Here is a 20,110-nt window from a genome sequence, read left to right as displayed (position 1 = left end):
CTCTTTGCCGTGCTAGCGATCTCCGGATGCTCCCAAACGCGTGTGAGTAATTTTACAATTGCGGAAGCTCCGACATGCGCTAGTCCATGTGCCATCTGAACCATAGGTTGTACGAAAGCTGTGGGTAACTTCCATTTATCCATCTGCTTATTTCTCCAACACCCTTCATCATCTAATTCTCCATCATTGGACCATTGCTCCCGTTCCTTATCGGAAGCGGTCCTCTGTATCTCCAGCACTTCTCTCCTAGCATCGTGCCATCTTTCTGCCTGTGACTTCACAACATACATTGCAGTAGTGTCAGGCTGCATCGCAGTCTCTCGTGCCACCTGGTCTGCCAAAGCATTCCCTTCTCCAACTTTATCAACCACCTTTTTATGGGCACTACATTTAACTATAGCAATCTTCTTTGGATATGTTAATGCAGTCAAAAGGTTGTGAACTAACTCTCCATACATTATCTGTGCTCCATGTGACGTTAGAAACCCTCTCTCCTTCCAGAGTAGGCCAAAGTCGTGCGCTACTCCGAAGGCATAGCGGCTATCTGTATAAACATTCACACACAATCCTGCACTGAGCTCACATGCTCGTGTTAATGCTATCAGTTCCGCTGCTTGAGCTGATTTCTGCGGTATGCGTGCTGTCTCCACTATTGTTTGTAATGTGGTAATTGCATACGCTGCTGAAGTCGTACCATCTGGTAGCTTCAGGCATGATCCGTCCACCCATAGTTCTCCATCTACATCTGTAAAGGGCGTATCCTGGAGATCAATACGACCCTTTGTCTGTTCCTCAGTCACAAGAATACAGTCATGTGCTTTTCGTGCTTCAGACTGAGTTTCCGGAAACGGCAACAATGTGGCTGGATTTAACGTTGCACACCTCTTTAACGTAATATGAGGAGCCAAAAGCGTCAACTCATATCCCGTTAAACGAGCACTGGTCAAATGCTGCGTCTTTGTCTGATTGAGCAGGGCATCAACAGCATGGGGAACTAATACCAACAGCTTATGAGATAACACAATTCCCTCGCTTTGGCGTATTGACACAGCTGTCGCCGCAACCGAGCGAAAACAACCAGGCAATGCTCGGGCAACAGGATCAAGTACGGCCGAAAAATATGCACAAGGGCGCTGCTTGTCGCCGTGCATCTGCACTAAAACTGATAATGCACATCCATCTCTCTCATGTACATACAATGTAAAAGGCTTCGTATAATCAGGGGTACCTAACACTGGTGCTGAGCAAAGGGCTTGTCGCAATTGCTGAAAGGCAATTTCACACTAATTTGACCAGGGAAGAGGAATTGGGGTATCTTTTGTCAAAAGTGCTAGCAATGGCTTAACTATATATGAAAACCCCAATATCCATTGCCTACAAAAAGAAGCAAGACCCAAAAATGCACGCACGTCCTTCTGTGTGGAAGGTACTGGCGTGTCCAAAATTGCTTGAATACGATCTGGTGTGAGTGCACGCCCCTCCTTAGACAAAAGGTGACCCAAATAAGTCACCGTTGGTCTACAAAATTGCAATTTCTTCTTCAACACTTTGTGATTGTGAGATGCCAAAAAGGAAAGCAAGGATAACGTGCACTTCTCACATAGCTCAGGAGTGTCGGCCGCCAACAAGATGTCGTCGACATATTGTATAAGGGCTACACCATCAAGCAGAGCAAAGGAATCCAATTGACTTTTCAATGCTTGACTGTAAATGCTAGGGCTCTCTGTATAACCCTGAGGGACTCTACAAAATCTGTAGGACCGATTATTCAAAGTGAAGCCGAAAAGGTACCGGCTATCAGGATGAATAGGAATAGAAAAGAAAGCATTTTTCAAATCGATAACCGAAAATGTGGTCGCCGTTGGCGGGACCAAAGTAAGTAATGTCGTGATATCAGAAACCACTGGATACTGAGGTATCACTATCTTATTCACCTCCCTTAAGTCAATAATAAAACGATAAACCCTAGTATCGGTATCTTTCTTCAAAATGGGTAAAATAGGACTGTTGCAGACGTTGTAGGGAACTTCCTCCACTACTCCCACCTTGATCAAATCCTGCACAATCTGTATAAGTGCCTCCTCCCTCTCCTGGGAAATACGATATTGAGGGAGGCGTGGTAACACAGCACCCTCCTTGACACTGATGTGGACAGGCGGAATCACCATCTGTCCCACATCAGTATCCGAAGTGGCCCACAAAGTACGAGGGAGAGAAGCTAATACAGTATCCTCTGCAACCACACACATCTGTTCGGTCATCGGGTGATTATCATTTAATACCACACGTACTCCAGTAGGGGAGCAGCGGATCGTAGCTCTGAAGTGCTTAAGCATATCAAGACCCATAATGTTGTCAGGCGTGTTCGGGGCTAGCAAAAACGAACAGGGTGCAGAAAGTTGGTCAACATGAAATGCAAGGGGTTGGGATAGAGGGCTTCGAGAGAGTGTACCATCAAATCCTACCGATGTAACCATTAAGCCAGATGGGGGAGCCCTCGGAACCAATTGTTTGGACAGCGCACTGCGAGTAGCTCCTGTATCGATTAGGAACCGATCAGTAGAACCTAGAACATTTGCTGTAACATAAGGACCCTTCTGATCAACTGGCACTTCAACTGATTCCAACCCCCACCCAACGCAATCCTACGCATGCCGTGAATCATGGTAACCAGGGCGGTCATTCCCAGACATTTGATACTGATTTTGCCGATCAAACACATTAGGTCTATCTCGTTGCTGCACGTTAGGCTCAAAGCGAGCACGATCATTGGAATTCCCTCTGAAATTCGAAAAGCCCCCTCTACCTCTCGGCGGTCCCTGACCACGTCCCTGACGAGACGCATATAATACCGGACAATCCCTGGCCCAATGACCCAACTGTTTGCAATACGCACATTGATTCCTATTAACATCCGACCGACCCGAAGGGGGACCATAAAATCCTCCTCTACCTCTCTCAACACCCCGACGAGGCGGACCATACACCTGTGCTAACATCACCTTAGTTTTCAAATCTTTCGATTTCTTCTCCTCATGCCCCTTCGCTTCTTGTTCCTGATGCCCATAATACTGGGCCATAGTCAGGAGGGATGCTGGAGATGAGGTGGACCAAGAACTTTCACTCGCTTTTAATCGAGCTGCTATTCCCGGTAATAAATTCGCCACATATTTATCAACAAAAAGATGTCGACCCGTATCATCCGTAAGTGACTGACCACTGAAATCATGAAATGTTTCCTCAAAGCGCGTAAAGAAGTCTGAAACTGATTCATCAACCTTCTGTTTACACGAGGCTAACATATTCCAGTCAATCTTTTTAGGGGGAATAATCGTTTTCAACTTAGTCAAGATAGCAGCAGGAAGATCTCAAATAAGCTGGGGCGGTTTTTGCGCGGGCTTTCTCTCCCTATCCTCATCCTCAATCTCAGACCATTTGGCCTTAAAAGCGGCTTGATCATCCACCTTCCGCACAGATCGCCACATATCCGGTGGTAAAATGAGCCCAAAGAACAGATCTATATCTGCGAAAGTCATAGTACAAGAATTCAAGGCCCCTTCGACCTCTTCATAAAAGGCCGCTGGATTCTTGCGGGGATCAGGCAATGAATTCTTCAATGCCATAACATCAGTCCTATGCCAGGGAGTAAAAACCCAATTATACACAAAATATCCCCTAGCATCGGGGGAGGACATGTCTGAACTAGTTCCCGCTCCTTTAGGAGGAACATACAAAGGTGCCGCCTCTCGCATCGGTTTAGCATGCACTAGTTCACTCTTATCTGAATGGGAGGCAGACGACTGTTTCCCGCCGACATGTGGATTCGATTGCTCCTTCTCCCCTGTCTTTTGGCGCGCTTTCTCTTTAAGTTCAAACATCGCGTCCCGCAATGCAAACAGCCGTCGGACCGCATCGGGTACCTTAGAGGGAGAAAAAACACCGTTACGTAAAGCTTTAGAATCTAATACTATATCATCAGGCTCAAAAACATCAGAATATTTCCGAAAGGCAGTAACCACTTCATCAGAAAAAGTTTCAACAAAATATAACTTTTCCCTATCCTGCCAACTTTCCAAAAATGCCAATGATTCAGGAAGAGATAGCTTGCCCTTAAGCGCACGAAAATAAATTTTCCGAAGCTCACCCATACGATCAGTTGATAACATGGACCGCGTGTCTACCTTATCCGAAACCGATCCAGAATCCTGTGACCTCGGGGCAGACGCGCCAACATAAGGGGGCGGAGAGCGATCTAATAAATGAAAATCATCTTCAAGATTAGTAAGGACAGGATAAAGTGGCTGGCGGACAGCATATTGACCCGATACTTGCAACCTACGCTCTTTCTCTTGTCTCTCCGCCAGTTCTCTTTCTTCCCGACGCTTCGCTTCCTGCGCTCTCACATGATCATTTTTCCGTTGCTCTTTATCAATCAGTGCTTTCTCACGTTTCTCTCGCTCACGCACTTCCTTCACCCATAACCGTACACATTCAAACATGTCTTGCCTAGCACGCCGTTTACACATACACTGTTCCACATACTCAATCTTACACATATCAAACGATCCATACAAAGGCCATCGTAACTCAGGATCCTTTTTGGTGTATTTCCTCCACACTGTGCTGTACATTATAGAGGAAAGACCATGCTTCACATACATATCCCTATTAGGAGTCCCCTCTGGGGGGGCTGGAGCAGATTCCTCAAGATTTAACCGGTTTCCAAAGCAGCAGCACCACTTACGGAGTGCGCTAAAAGCAGGCATGCTAAAAAATAATGCAAAATATGCAGTATTATCAAAAATGGCACTTAAACGTTGCGCCATTCAAATTTTAAACAACTCCGGAGAAATATCTCCACATTACCTGCCTATATGTGTTGCAACGCATATATTCCCACAGTAATCAATACAAAATATGACCGGTCATCACAAATCAAACTCAAATAGCCAACCCAGGCTTCAAAACTCGGAGCAAGTACCGTACAACGGTTCTTACCAATCAAGAGTGTCCAGATTCCAACTGCCAAGTTCCAAAATTCGCCCAAACGGCTATCACACGGCAAACCGACAGAAGAGGTCTCAGTCGAGGACCGGCGCCACCCAGATGGTCAGCTCGGAAGGGAAGGAAGAAACCTCGGGATGCCAGGACTAAAAGACGCCGCTGGCAGTGATCACATCCCCAGCCAAATTTCTCACCTTCGTCACGACCAGTCCTTCGAGCATCCGAGTCGCCGATGAGCCCCACGTGACGGGCGCCAATTGATGAGTACAGACCCCAGCTAGGCCCGCAAAATACAAGGGTTCGCCCTCCTGTAACGAAAGCTAGAAGGAAATTGGCACGGAAACTGCAAATACAAAGACAGAGTTTATTAACCTTTAAGGGTGGTCCTACAACCTACACAACACTCTTCAGTATTGCATAGAGTAGCACACAGAACTTGCGTACATGGTCCCCTTTTATACACAACAGAGGGGCTCATAAGTGGGTGGATACAACATAGAGCAAAATTCATTACCATTTATGGACATTTTCGATACAGGATCAATATATGGGTGGAGTTAACAATTTCCTGAGCCCGCGAAAACATGGTCAAACAAGGACTAACTGATAACAGATGTGGTCAAGTCTGGGCATGCCCCAGACGGACAAAGGAGCTATTTATAGACTGTTACTAGGCAGATTACAAGGGCAACTAGCGAAAAGGTAGGACTCTTCTCGTGCAAAGCACGTGGAGACATGACAATACAAAATGGAGTCCGGACATTAGTCAACATAAGACAAGAAACACGTTTTAACTGTAGAGAATTCATGTCTTCAGTTAATGCTTAATCATATCGCTGTTTTAGTTTTCAACACTTCTTGAATCATTTCACCATAACAACAGATACAGTGTTCTGGACCAGGTGGATTGACGTTTGGGTCCCAGTGTCACTACCATCTTGACCGGAGACCACAAAGGGCCATACAACATTAAGGTTGGTCCTAAGGATAGGGGGAATAATCTCTTACAGTTTGTGCCATCTGATCCACTGTCCAGTCCAAATGTCAAAGTAGACCTACCATTGAGATATTCCAGTTTATCACTAGAAGAACCTCCTGTATTGACACTGTTGGGCGGGATGGAGTTTGATCAAGACCAGGAAAGTTTGGGTAGGGAAAGTATTTCCCCAAGTAATCTGACTACCAAAGGAGAGCCAAAGATTGATATCAATCTGCTTTCCTGGAATGTAGCGGGTTTAAAAAATAAGTTGATTTGTGTAGAGCGGGGCAATTTCATAGACACTTTTGATATTTGTTTATTGCAAGAGACATGGGCTCTGGAAAACTACCAACGGGCGGGTTTTGTTTCCTATGACATTCTTGCATTAACAAGTGGTAGGGGGAGACCTTCTGGAGGCCTTAGCACCTGGGTGGCAATCCACTTGGGTGTTACAGCAAGGCAGCTCCAAACGGGCTCAGATGATATCCAATGTGTTCTACTTGATCTGCCCGGAAACAAACATCTAGCTCTCTTGAATGTTTATTCTAGACCCTCACCGAGTGGACGGGAATCCAAGGTCATACTACATTTGAATGATTACATCTTGACTTTGAATCCCGAATACTCTGTGATAGTGGGTGGCGACTTCAACTGCCAATATGAGCCACTAAGTTTGCTGGATTCGGAAGACCCAGCATCGGAAGATACACAGTGGAATATCCCTGAGCCCTTGATTCCCATGGTTAAAGCTTGGACCCCACTAGTGTTACAAATCCTCGCTCTCACTCTTTCTCTATCTTTGAGGGCTTGCAACGGCAGATTTAAATCTGACCGTCATGGACAAGCCACCTTTAATAGAGTGGGACAAATGTCGATTTTAGATTACATCCTCATTGAAATAAGATCCTGGGACAAGGTTCTTGACTTTAGGGTGATAGTTCGAGAAGATAGTGATCATAATGCTCTTACTATGAAACTAAAATAACGAAGTTGGGGATTTACAAGCTATGACATCGTGGTGTCTACACCTCCTCAACCCCTAATTCTGCATAATAATAGACGCAGAGTTAGGTGGCCCTGTATCTTTGCTTGCCCGAACAAACTGGCAGAAACTTACAGACTGGCTCTGCCCTGTCTTAATGACATGGCTGAAGCGGCGTTTAACTGCATCTCTATTCAGAGAACATCTAGGCCTGTTAAAATCCATAGCCAGTTAGTAACTCAACTTTTGGATGTCTTCTCTCGGGTCGGGATTAGGAGGGTCCACTCGGCTAATAGACAAATATGGTATACTCCTGAGTGCAGGAAATTAAAGAGTGAATTGATCCTGGCAATTAAAGCCAAGGATAAAACCAGGATTAAATTACTACGAGCACAGTACAAGCTAATGATCCAAAGGGCAAGGAAGTCATGGGAAGATGATAAGTGGGAGGAGTTAAGACTAGCTCTGCAGAATAAAGACTTTAAAATCTTCTGGGCTATTGTTAGCAATGGTAAGAAAGAACCTGACACTATTACTTGTTCTAACATAGCCCCTGCAGCCTGGGAAGAACATTTTGGGGGTTTATATTCAGATACAATCTATAATACACCCTCTTTAACTGCTTCCCCTCCCAACATAGATTGCCGAGCCGAGGACATCCCGACAATCACGATCAAGGAGGTTGAAAATTCCATCCATATGCACATACCCAATAAAGCGCCGGGTCTGGACAAAATTCCAGGAGACCTTTTTAGATCGGAACCCAAGGTATGGGCCCCGTATCTGTGTGTTTTGTTTAACTCCATCTTACTTGGCGCAGATCCACCAGAAACCTGGCGAGGTGCTGAGATTGTGCCAATACACAAAAAAGGCTGCCCACTCCAGCCCTATACTAACTATAGGCCGATTAGCTTAATTGACACGACCCAAAATTTATTTGGGCGCATAGTCCTGGATAGATTGCAGATGTGGGAGGCAGAAAACAATATTTTAAGTACCCTACAGGCGGGCTTCAGAAAGAGTATTTCAACCCTTGATCAGATCTTCCGTCTCCAGGTTTTATATTGGAAGACTGTGAGTGTGGAGGGTGGCAGCCTCTACCTCATTTTCGTCGACCTATGATCAGCATTTGATCTGGTTCCTCGCGAAAACCTGTGGAGAGTTATTCGAAAACTTAATGTCCCCACTTATCTTTTGGACGTCTTGAAGAGCCTCCACACGGGTAATTTCGCACAGGTCAGATGCGGGAAATATGGAGAATTATCTGAACGCTTTCCTGTTAATCGAGGAGTCCGCCAAGGATGTGTACTAGCGCCCATGCTGTTCTGCTTATATATCAATGGGCTTATAAAACATCTCGAAGGCATAAAGGATACTGACATCCCTAGATTAGCATCGGGTAAGGTACCAGCTCTAATGTTCGCTGACGATACCCTGTTGTTGTCGCGCACCCCTATGGGAATCCAGCGAATATTAGATGGTTTTGTAGACTTCTGTGGGGAAAGGGGTCTTGAGATTAATTTATCAAAAACGAAATTTATGATCCTTAATCCTCCCAAACATACACGCCCGAATCCAGCATTAAATGGTATCCTCCTCGAACGGGTAAAGACGTTTGGATACCTGGGGATCACACTCCAAGAAGATCTAGGATGGGGGGGTCAAGTTGCTAACTCCACTTTAAAGTTGACCCAAATCACAGGAGGAATGGCTAGATTGTTCAAAGGATCAGTCTTTAAACCAGCTGCACCAGTAATTGAAATTTTTAAATCACAAGCAAGAGCTGCTACTACCTATGGAGCAGAACTTTGGGGCCACTTTAAAACAGACAGTTTATCAAGGATTGAAAATTCCTTTATAAGGAACTTGTTGAGTTTACCATCTAGCTCCCCGTTGGTCCCTATCAGGTTTGACTTGGGTCTACTCCCTATGGAAGAGGTGGTGGCCGTGCGGCCTGTGTATTACTGGAAGAGACTCTGGTCTAACCCGGACTTGGAATCCTATAGAGATGAATTTATGGGGGTTTGGCCTACAATTAAAAACAAGAACATCCCTTGGTTAATGTATGTCCGGGACACTTGTGCCAAGATTGGCTTTCCTGAACTATGGGGTACCCCGGAAAGCTCATGTTTGACTGTTTCTAAAGCCAGTCTGGTAGAACAGTTTAGATACTTTCACCTTTTGCGCTTGCATACAAATCCAAATGTTGGCAGGTTGACCGCCCAGTTTCTCCAGATCAAACCGAATTACGGGAGGGAGTTATTTCTAGATCTGATCTTCCCCCCTGCTGCTAGGAAGCTGTATTTTCAGCTGAGAATGGGCACTCTACCGCTTAGGTCCTTCACTTCAAGATGGGACCCTGACAAAAACATTAAGTGTCCCGCATGTGGCTATAAAATGGAGGATGAAAATCATGTTTTCTTTTTTTGCCCAACGTATCATCTGCAAAGGAAACGCTGGGTAAAACCCATCTGCAGAAACCTTGGTTTTAGAGAGTGTGCTAAAGCCCTGCGAGTCTTGAAATATGACACCCACCCCCCAATTGTTTTTGCAGTTTCACGTTTTTTAAATGCAATGTGGCTGAAACGTAGGAAATTCTGCACTAACTATTAATTAATTGGCTTCAGCTTAATTTTATTTATTTATCTGATTTTGCCAGTTTTATCTGATCTTGATGTGATCTTCTTTTATTATTAATACTGTCTGTAAAATGTTGTCACTTTTATGGCCCTAGTGGCCGAAATAAAGTTTATGATGATGATGATGAGAATTCCCAAGGGAAGAAAATATTTCCAAACATGCCAATGTGGTTGAAACATTGGTTGCAGCTGTGGTGCTTCACAAGAAGTGTTAAAAACTATCTTACAGTCATTTGTTCCCCTTGAACATCTCTATAAGTACCTCTGGCTGCTTTTCTTCCCTTGTTGGTTCTCTCACAAACCAATTATCTCCTCTGCCTGCCGTTATTTCCTCAGACAAGAAAAACAGAAGGCAGAAGGCTTTTGTTTGGCAACTCTACTAAATATTTACTCACTTATTTGTTGCAATGGAAGGCAATTTTTTAAAGAATGGAAATTTCAAGAGATCCAAACATAAGAAACATATATTATTTAGCATGGAATTTTATTACCCCCAAGTCCAAAACGTAAATCGAAGTCCAAGGTCAAATATTCTTTTCCCAATCCTGTATTTTTCTAAATATTGGCATGGACATGCCTCCTTACTTCCAGAATGTCAGAAACACACAGAATTCAATTTCTTTCGCTGACTCACAGTCGGATCCTGCCAGTTACTGCTTCAAGTCGCTAGTTTCTGGTCACCATAGAAAACTCCTCTGGCAACCATTACTCATGTTTTCTCATACAACCTCTCTCTTGTGGAATCTTGACACTCACCCAGGTTTTTAAATCTAGTGCACAAAGATAATCTTGGAAAAAGGCGCTAGGAAGAATGGCAGAAAGCGAAAAACATTATTTACATTTTTGGCCAATGGACTTTTGTAAATGAAACTGAGGATGAACATTGATACAGATAAGCAAAAATAAATGAATGCAATTTACTTCAGTAGACTGGTGTGAGGAAGGCAGGAGGGAGTTTAAGGGGGCAAGGTGATTGAAGAAGGGTTTGGGAATCGATGGGTCTAAGGGAACAGTAAAGGGGGATTCTTTCAAATGCAACTAGTAGATGAGTGCATGGATGAGTGAGTAAATTGATGGACGATGATTGGGTGCATGATGGATGGATTAATGGATGCATATATGTATAGAGGGAGGAAATGGTGAGTGAATGCATGAACAGATGGTTTGATGAATAGGTGACTGTATCGTCCTTGCTGTCCATTGTGCAAGCTGGAGAATGGACTGAAAGGCGAATGATGCAGCCGGCCCACGTAGAATGGGAACCTGTGGCCAAATCATTTTCCTCATCGACTGGACCTGAAATTTCACCTGAGAGTCTGCTTCCTTAGTAGTTAAAGACATTGGGCCTAATTATAAGCATGACTGCGAACAGTTACAACCCTAAAAATCCCCTGCACCTCCAAATACTTCTAATAGTTTAAAGGGAATTACTGGCCAAAACACTTGCCATTGGTATCCTGTCTTCTTTTTTTCAAGTTTCTTTTTCTTTTGTCTTCATTTGTTTCAAGTCTTTTTGTTTCAACCACTAGATACTGTGTGAAAAGCAGATGATGAACACATTAATAAATGTAATTGAGTGTATAGATGGATGAATGGGTGAGTGAGCTCATAGATAGGCCGAAATGGGTAAGCACTCACACTTTCATCCATTCATGATACGGCTCACTCACCCATTCATCCATTCACAACATCCACATTCACCCTCTCACATTACTCCCATATTTTCCATTTGTCGTTTTCCATCATCCATCTCCCACCGCCCAAAGGCCCCTGTGCTCTTCCCTTCTCCCAGAACCTACTTAATGGCAGCTGCAGCACGGAAGTGCCCATCTACACCCATCCGCTCCTGGATCGTGCTCATCGACTGGAACCCTCATTGCCCCTACCCACTGCTACTCTGCCACACTTCACCGCACTGCTCCCACACAGCACCAAATAACAAATAGAGAGAGTGTTTACATGTGCATCCTGCAAGTTCTCATGCACTCTCCCACGCACTACACCCACCACTTCTGTACCAACAGCACCCACTCGCTCACACTCACAAAAACCAGCCACCCGCTCACACTCACAAAGACCAACTACCTACCATGCAACACACTAGACTTGCATGCATGCTCTTCCACACCCATCTGCTCACCAAACATGCCACTGAGATATGGGACCTTCCCCAAACCACACTCCAGACCTTCCTCACGGAGGTATGGCTAAATACAACCTCTGCACCGGACATTGCTACAGCCATCTCTGACAGCCACAAGATTGCCACATGATCGCCAGGAAAGACTGTAAGCACAAGCCAGAGTGGAATCGCCATCATATTCAAAGACAGCATCAACTGCACCACCTACATGAACACCCCCACCAGCTACATGGAACACTCCATGTTCAAAATACACATCACATCCAACTTCTCCCTGGGTGGATCCCTCGTATACGGACCAGCAGGACCCATACTAATTTCACTGGTAATAATAATATTAATCATAAAAATAATAATAAGGCATGTAAAGTGCATAGCTACTTTGGAAGAAGTGTTCCAGCACTGTGGTCCAAGATCCCATGTGCTGCCCACTCGCAGAAAGTAACAGATCAAATTTATCTGAACAGCCAAGTTTTACATTATTTTCTAAAAAGAAGTTCTGAAGGGGTCTGACAGACAGACAGGGGCATCAAATTCCACAGTTTCAATTCAGGAACCTAAAAAAAGCTGCCACCAAAGCGTACTCTTCTCACTTTCGGAATGCAAGCCGTGCTAGCCCTCAAGGATCTCAGATTCCTCAAAAGACTATAGGATTAAATGAGTGGCTGTATGTACTGAGGGCCACTGTTTGTCAAGGCTTTATTACCGCAGCACAGCACCCTAAAGAAGATTCTTTGCTTCACAGGAAGCCAATGTAACTTAGCTAATGATAATCCCATGGAGACACGTTTTGGGAGATTGAGTAGCAGATGAGCCACTGCGTTCTGCAGTCGCTGGAATCTCATCATACGAGACGGTGACACTCACAGGTACAACACATGTTACAGTAATACAGCCTCGAGATAACTAAGGCCTGGACCACAGCTTTCCTCGCATTTTCTAGCAGTAAATCCAGGCTCTTTTTCAGGGTCTCTAAGATTCCAAAACATTTCCCATCCAATGCTGTAATTTGGCTGTCGAAGGACAACTTCTGAGCAAACCAAATGCCCAGGTTTTTAACTTTGGGCTTGGTGCTGGGTAACGGACCAAGAGTTTGAAGCTACCAGGAGGTCGACCAGAGGTTAGGTGTTTTGCCTAGAATCAGTACCTCCATCTTCATGGCGACCTCCTCCAGACACGACCTTTGTTACAAAGCTGTTGTTACCACATCTTGGGAGAGGGTGATGATCAGCTGAGTATCATCAGCATAGGTGATTACTGTGAACCCATGATGTTCAATGTTTTTAGCGAGGGGGAGCATGCATGTATTAAATAAGGTTGGACTCAGGGAGGAGCCCTAAGGTACTCCCTGGTGGAGATTAAACACTTTAGAGTGGTATGTTTTCTGACACATCTGGAAGGAAGGAAGCCACCTAACATAAAGCCATGTGGCCGACACATTCTACACAAACACTCAATGAGCTGATTGTGCGATACGGTATTGAAATTCGCACTGAAATCTAACATCAAGGGAATGGCAGTGTCTCCTGCATCCAAAATTTGGCATATGGATTCTGAAGCTAACAGCAGTGCTCACTCTGTGCTATGGGATGCGTTGAAATCCTACTGCATCCTATGAAGAAGATCATTTGTCTTGATAAACTGAGAAAGCTGTTGATTTACAGGTTTCTCCATGACTTTAGCCAGCAATGGCAGCAATGAAACAGGAACGGTAATTTTCCGGATTTCTGGCATCCAACAGCGGCTTTTAGAGCAGAGGAACTACCATTGCATGCTTCCATTTCTTTTGAACCTGGCCCACTGTCAAAGAACTATTAAGTAGCTCATGGACCAAATGCAGCACAGCTTCTACACCTCGTTCTAAAAAAGCAGGCGAAACTGGATCAAGAGGAGAGCCTGACTTGAAACACATAAGCAAGGCAGACATCTTCTGAGCCTGTATATGTTTGAAATGTTGCGGCACTGAGCTATCTTCCTTAGATTCAAACCATGAATTCAGGCATATAGATTCTCTAGACTCCTCAGAAAAAGAGTCATAAGGCCAGATGTACGACCGTTTTTAGCGGTCGCAAATGGAACATCGGGCTGCTTGCGACCATTAAAAAAGGGTTGAAGTATGTACAAACTCTATTTTGTCAAGCGGTAACATATTACTGACTCGCAAAATCGGGTTTGCGAGTCGCTATTAGGAAGGGACGTGCCAAGGGCACCCCTTCCAAATAGCGAGTCGCAGGGGGGATGTACGATTGTTTTGGGATGCAAATTCAGTCGCGAAACAATCACATTTTACCACCTACTTTAATTAGGTGGTAAGCCAGTCGCATATGGGAAGGGGTCCCCTTTGTGAATGATGCAAAAATATTTTTTGTGAGCAGGCAGTGGTCCCATGGACCACTGCCTGTCCTTAAAAAATGAAAAGAAAATTTTGCATTTTTTTCTCTTAAACACATTCCATTTTCCTTTAAGGAAAATGGGCTGCATTCGAAAAATGTTTTGCTTTATTTAAAAAGCAAACACAGACATTGTGGTCTGCTATCCCCAGTAGGCCACCATCCCTGTGATAGTAGACCATTCCCAATGGGTTGCAAATTGCGACCTGTCTCATGAATATTGATGAGGCAGGTCATTTGCGACCCCATTAGACATCGCTAAATGTGTCTGAGCCACATTAGTACATTCTGTTTTGTGAATCACAAATTGCAAAGTCGCAAGGAATCGCAATTTGCAACCCGCAAAACGGAGGTGTTGTACATCTGGCCCCTAGATCTTTGCCACCTTGTCAGAGATGAACTGGGCCAGAATATTACAGACCAGCTCAGAAGGTACGGAGGATGCTGAGACTTGGGACAAAGAGGTAAGAGACTTTAAAATAGCAAACGTTTTATTGGAGTAGTAGTCCCGGCAGACATACAAGATGCGTTCATGATACTGTTTGAGCGCAGCCAAATAGTTACTTTTGCTGTTGAGATCAAATTCCCTACACCAAAGACGCTCAAGGCTCTTGCACTTCTTTTTCATCCCTCTGAGTTCATCGCTGAACCATTCAGCGGATGGCTTCTGTCATTGAAAAGATGGGGGGAGGAGTCAGAGGGGCTATTTGATTCAAGGGACTAGAGATCAAATGTTCCAGAAGGAGATTATCGCCTTCAAAATAACCTGACAAGTTAGGTCAGCTATCATTCAATGCTTTGGTGAAACTAGCCTTGGTTACTTTGCCCCACTGATGTGCTTGGGCTGTCTGGCTAAGAGGCTGACTCACAATTGGTTTCGGACAAAAGACTGAAAACGGGATAGCCAGATGGTCTGACCAAACGAGTGGCATAAGAGGGCTGGGCACCAACTGGGTCATGTTTGAGAAAATGGGGTCTAACATATGCGTCAGTCTATGGGTGGAGAAAAAAAAACTGAGACAGTTGTAAGCTAAATCTGTAAGCAGGGCTAATGCTGGCATGCACCCTGAATTATCAAAATGCATACGGAAATCCACTACTACCAAACAATTGGAGTAGCCAGCAAGGAAATCTTTGCCAACATCAAAGATTTCACCACACATCCTGCCACCTTCAGCAAGATCACCACCTAACAAGACCTTGCAACAACCTCTCAGAATTCTTCTGCAACAATATCACCTACATATATGGCAACTACAACCCTCAATCGAACCCTGTCACTGTCACAACTCATCTTTCCATGACTGCCGAAGAAGTAACCCTGACCTCCTGGTCCCCGGTCACCACCGTCAAAACTGTCATTACCATGAAGACCATCCAATTGAAGGTCCCATCTGACCCTTGCTTCAAATACGCCATCATAAAAGGCATCCTACCAATTAGCAAAGTACTAATATCCATCCTAAAGGCTTCATCACCTCAGCCACATTTTGGACATGTGGAAACATGACACTGCCACGCCCCTGATCAATAAACCATCCGTTAACCCAGCCACTATCTACAACTATAGACCCATCTCCCTCCAACCATACCAGGAAAGGTCTTACAGAAACTAATCGACCAATGCCTCACTGACCACCTCAGCAACCGCCAGCTCCTTGACACTATGCAGTCCAAGCACAGTACAGAAAGTCACTCATTGTTGTCACAGACGACATCCGCATGATCCTTGACAAAGGAGAGACAGCAGCTCTCAATCTCCAAGACCTCTCTGCATCATCTGACATGCCCTCACAAACCATCCTCATCAGTCGCTTGCACAAGACTGGCATCGAAGAATCCACTCTCCACTCAATCTGCTCCTTCTTTACTGATAGAACACAACCTGTCAGCCTGGCAATGTATTTCTCGAAATCCTGCAAACTCATCTGGGTACAGCCCCAAGGTTCATTGCTCAGCCCCACCCTCTTCAGTGCATACATGATCACTGTGGGCCAAAGTAATTTGTGCACATGAGATCAACATCCTCACCTGCACTGATGAGATGCAACTCATACTCTCCCTCATGGACAAGACCCCAGCACAAGAACAAGAAGCTCAGTTGAGTCCAAAAGCCTTCCGCCACATCGATCCAATGAATGCTGCATCAACTTACTGCCAGATCACAGCCATATACTAACCTGAATTCCTTGTCACCTAGTGAAAATATAATACATTGATAAGATCCTTTTGAACAGGTGGCAAGGATACCTAGGTAACTCAACAAAGCTAACTCACTACAGCTGTTATTTCAGAAAAGCCAACTCTCTAACTACAGAACCATCTCTCTCCAACCATACCCGACAAGGTCTTAGAGAAACTAATCAACTGACACCTCACTGACCACCACAACAACCACCGGCTCCTCAACACTATACAGTCCAGATTTAGGCCTACCCACAGTAGAGAAACAGCACTCATCGCTGCCACAGATGACATCCACATGATCCTTTCCAAAGAAGACACAACGTGCCTCTCTTCAGCATCTGACACGGCCTCACACCCCAACCTCATCAGTCACCTGTATGAGAATGGAATCCAAGGACCCACTCTCCACTGAATCTGCTCCTTTATAATGGCTAGAACACAAGTTGGAAGGCTGACAACGTAATCCTCGGAAGTCTGAAAACTCATCTGTTGAGATCCTCAAGGTTCATCACTTAGCCCCATCCTCTTTAATGCATACATGATCTCTCTGCCCAAAGTCATCCACGCAAACGACATCAACAACCTTTCGGACGCCAGCAACACGCAACTCTCACCCCCAGCACAAGAAAAAGACCTACCTCCACATTGACACAATGACTGCTGCTTCCACTTATTGCCAGATCACAGCCATATACTAACGTGAATTTCTTGACACCTAGTGAAAATAGAATAAATTGATAAGAGCCTTTGAACAGGTAGTAAGGATGCCTATGTAACTCAATAAAGCTAACACATTGCACCTGTTATTGTAGAAAAACAGACACATGGCAGGGAACAGATAAACTACTTCACCATCTAGAAAATTGCACATCAACTCAAAAAATTATCCAAACACATGGGTGTTCAAGTATGTTACTCCGCCATTTTCCACTCGCAAAATCATGATCAAATTGAATGGATAGAACAAATACTTGAGCAACACCTACATTGTTTTATGTCCACAACTCAGACAGAATGGGCAATCTTGTAATCTTTAGCAGAATTTTCCTTCAAAATGACAATACAATTCCCTATCGAGGTCTCCGCTTTTTACACCAATGATAGTAAATATCCTTGCATGCTACCAGAGAAACAGCCGTCCATCCCTCTCCTTTTTATAGTCGCAGCCATCAACTTCACTTTGATAACCTGTGGTGTCACAAATTGCGGATGCATAATTATCTCACAAATTTGTGCCTGTGTCGGGATGATCCCATTAGTGATTTCATCCTGTAACTCCTTGCTTATCTTTTGGATTTGCTGAGCCACTCGGTTCTGCATCCCTTTTGAAGCTTGAGACCAATGAGGCAGGGAGTTGGACCCAGCCCTCAGGTTAGATCTGGTTACTACATGCTCACTGATTGCTGCATTACTCAGAGGAATCTGGTAATGGTAGTGCCTATATTGCCATGAGCAGAGCCATTGCATGAGGCTCCTTGGCCAAAAACACCATGCAGGAAATATACTACAAATCTGTGGTGTGTTGCGTTTATGAGGGAGCCCGTGCTCTCTATGTACCCTGATTGGCTCCAAGACTACACAGACTTTTATTCTGTTATTATAATTTATAATGGTCACAATTCACCCTGAGGTGTATCTCAGCGCAGCAACAGGTCATTGGCAAGAGAAGGTAGCTAAGTTAGAACAGTATTGTCTTAAATGCTTTCCTGAAAAAGTGATCAGAGCATGTTCAAATATGAAGCAACAGCTCGTTCCAATAGAGAGGGGCTAGGTAAGAGAATGACCTGCCCCAGATTGGGACTTTCTGACTCGTGGAACAGTTATCAGAGCTATATCACTGGATTTGAGGAGTTTGAAAGGGCGGCAGTAAGTCCGCTTCGAAGCTAGCTAAGTGGGGGCTTTTCCTGTCAGGGCATTGGGAGTGAGGCAGCAAATCTCAAATATAATTCTCTTTTGGACTGGTAGCCAATGCAGGGAACACAGGAGGGGAGCAGACCATGATGGAAGATTGCAAATGAGGTGGGCTGCTGTGTTATGCACAACTTGTAGTTTTGATAACAACGTCTCATTTGCAGAGGCCAGTAGGGCATTCCCATAGTCTAGTCGGCTAATAACAAGAGCCTGACCAATGTTTTCCTCGCTGTGTGTATGGGAGGAATGGGAAGGCTCTTCTCAACAAGTGCATTAATCAAAAACAGGAGCCTGTGTTCTTACCTGTCACTTTGTGTGCAGAAACGTTCAAGTGTATCAATAGTTGTGCCAGACCTACAAACTGCAATGCAACAGAGGTGCAGTTTACATCTTCCATCCTTCTTCGGACTACTTCAGCATATGTGTGGGGCAACCGATCGGCCAAGGTTCCAAGCCTGACTGATTAATGATTGGTGTACTTACTTACTTATGCGTACTACCCCCTTCTGGGGTATAGGCCAACAACCAGGACTTTACAGCCACCTCTATCCTGGGCTTTTCTTTCAATCTGACTCCAGGTGTAACCCATCTTCTTGCAGTCAGCCTCAAGGCCTCCGCACCAGGTGTTTCTTGGCCTTCCTCTTTTCCTTTTCCCTTGATGATTCCAGGGCAGGGCATGCCTACTGGTGTTTGATACAGATTTGGAGAGTGTATGACCTATCCAGCCTCAGCAACTTTTCAGGATTTCTTCATGAACAGGGAGTTGGAAGGCCTTCTACCATAGGTAACTGTGCCTGATGGTGTTTGGCCAGCGGTTTTGGAGGAGTTTTCTCAGGCAGGTTGATGAAGGCCTGGATTTTGTTGGTGGTGGTCACTGTTGTCCTTCAAGTTTCTGCTCCATACAGAAGGACTGATGTTACGTTGGTGTTAAAAAGCCTGATCATGGTTTTCAGTGTTAGGTCCTTGGATTTCCACAACTTCTTTAGCTGATTGAAGTCAGCCCTTGCTTTCCAATTCTTGCCTTGACATCGATGTCTGTGCCACCCTGTTTTCTATGACACTGCCCAGGTAGGTGAATGCCTCAACCTCATCTAGTACATTGCCTGCAAGAGTGACTGTAGTTGTGTTAGCCTTCAGAATCTTGGGATTTCCCCTGTGGATGGGGAGGCTAAGTTGTGCTGGTGTGGCTGCCACATTGTCAGTCTTTTCTTCCATTTTGCAGATGGATATGGGGGAGAAAGGCCAGGTCGTATGCAAGGTCTAGGTCATCGAACTGTGTCTAAGGTGTCCATTGGATCCTATTTCTTCTCCGTGCTCTGGATGTCTCCATGATCCACTCTATGGCCAACAGGAAGAGAAAAGGCGAATGCAAACTACCCTGGCAGACTCTGGTCCTCAAATGGAAGGCTTCTGTGACTTGTCCTCCATGGACTATCTTGCATATCATTACCTTGTAAGAGTTCCTGGTGACTCTTATGACTTTATCTGGGACACCGTTGTGGCTGAGGAGTTTGCAACGGGCCTCTCTGTCCACACTGTCAAATACCTTCTCATACTCAATGTAGTTAACATCAAAAAGGTCAAGTTCCAAACCATTAACTGCTCAATGATGATTCACAATATTGCAATCTGGTCTGTGCAGGATCTATCTTTGCTGAAGCCAGCTGCTGTTCTCGCAACTGAGCATCAACTTGTTCCTTCATTCTGTTCAGAATGACTCTGTTGAACACTTTGCCTGCGGTAGATAGAAGAGTTATCCCTCTTGTGCAGTTATTCATTTAATCTGTCTCTGAGCTCTCGATGAGATATATCTCCCTCCAGTCTGATGGCACCTTTTCCTCTTCCCAGATCCTTCCAAACATGGGGTACAGCATG

Source organism: Triturus cristatus, chromosome 7 (assembly GCF_964204655.1).
Source record: "Triturus cristatus chromosome 7, aTriCri1.1, whole genome shotgun sequence".
NCBI classification, from domain to species: Eukaryota; Metazoa; Chordata; class Amphibia; order Caudata; family Salamandridae; genus Triturus; species Triturus cristatus.
The sequence above is the reverse complement of the archived record's forward strand: the minus strand, read 5'-3'. Positions refer to the sequence as shown.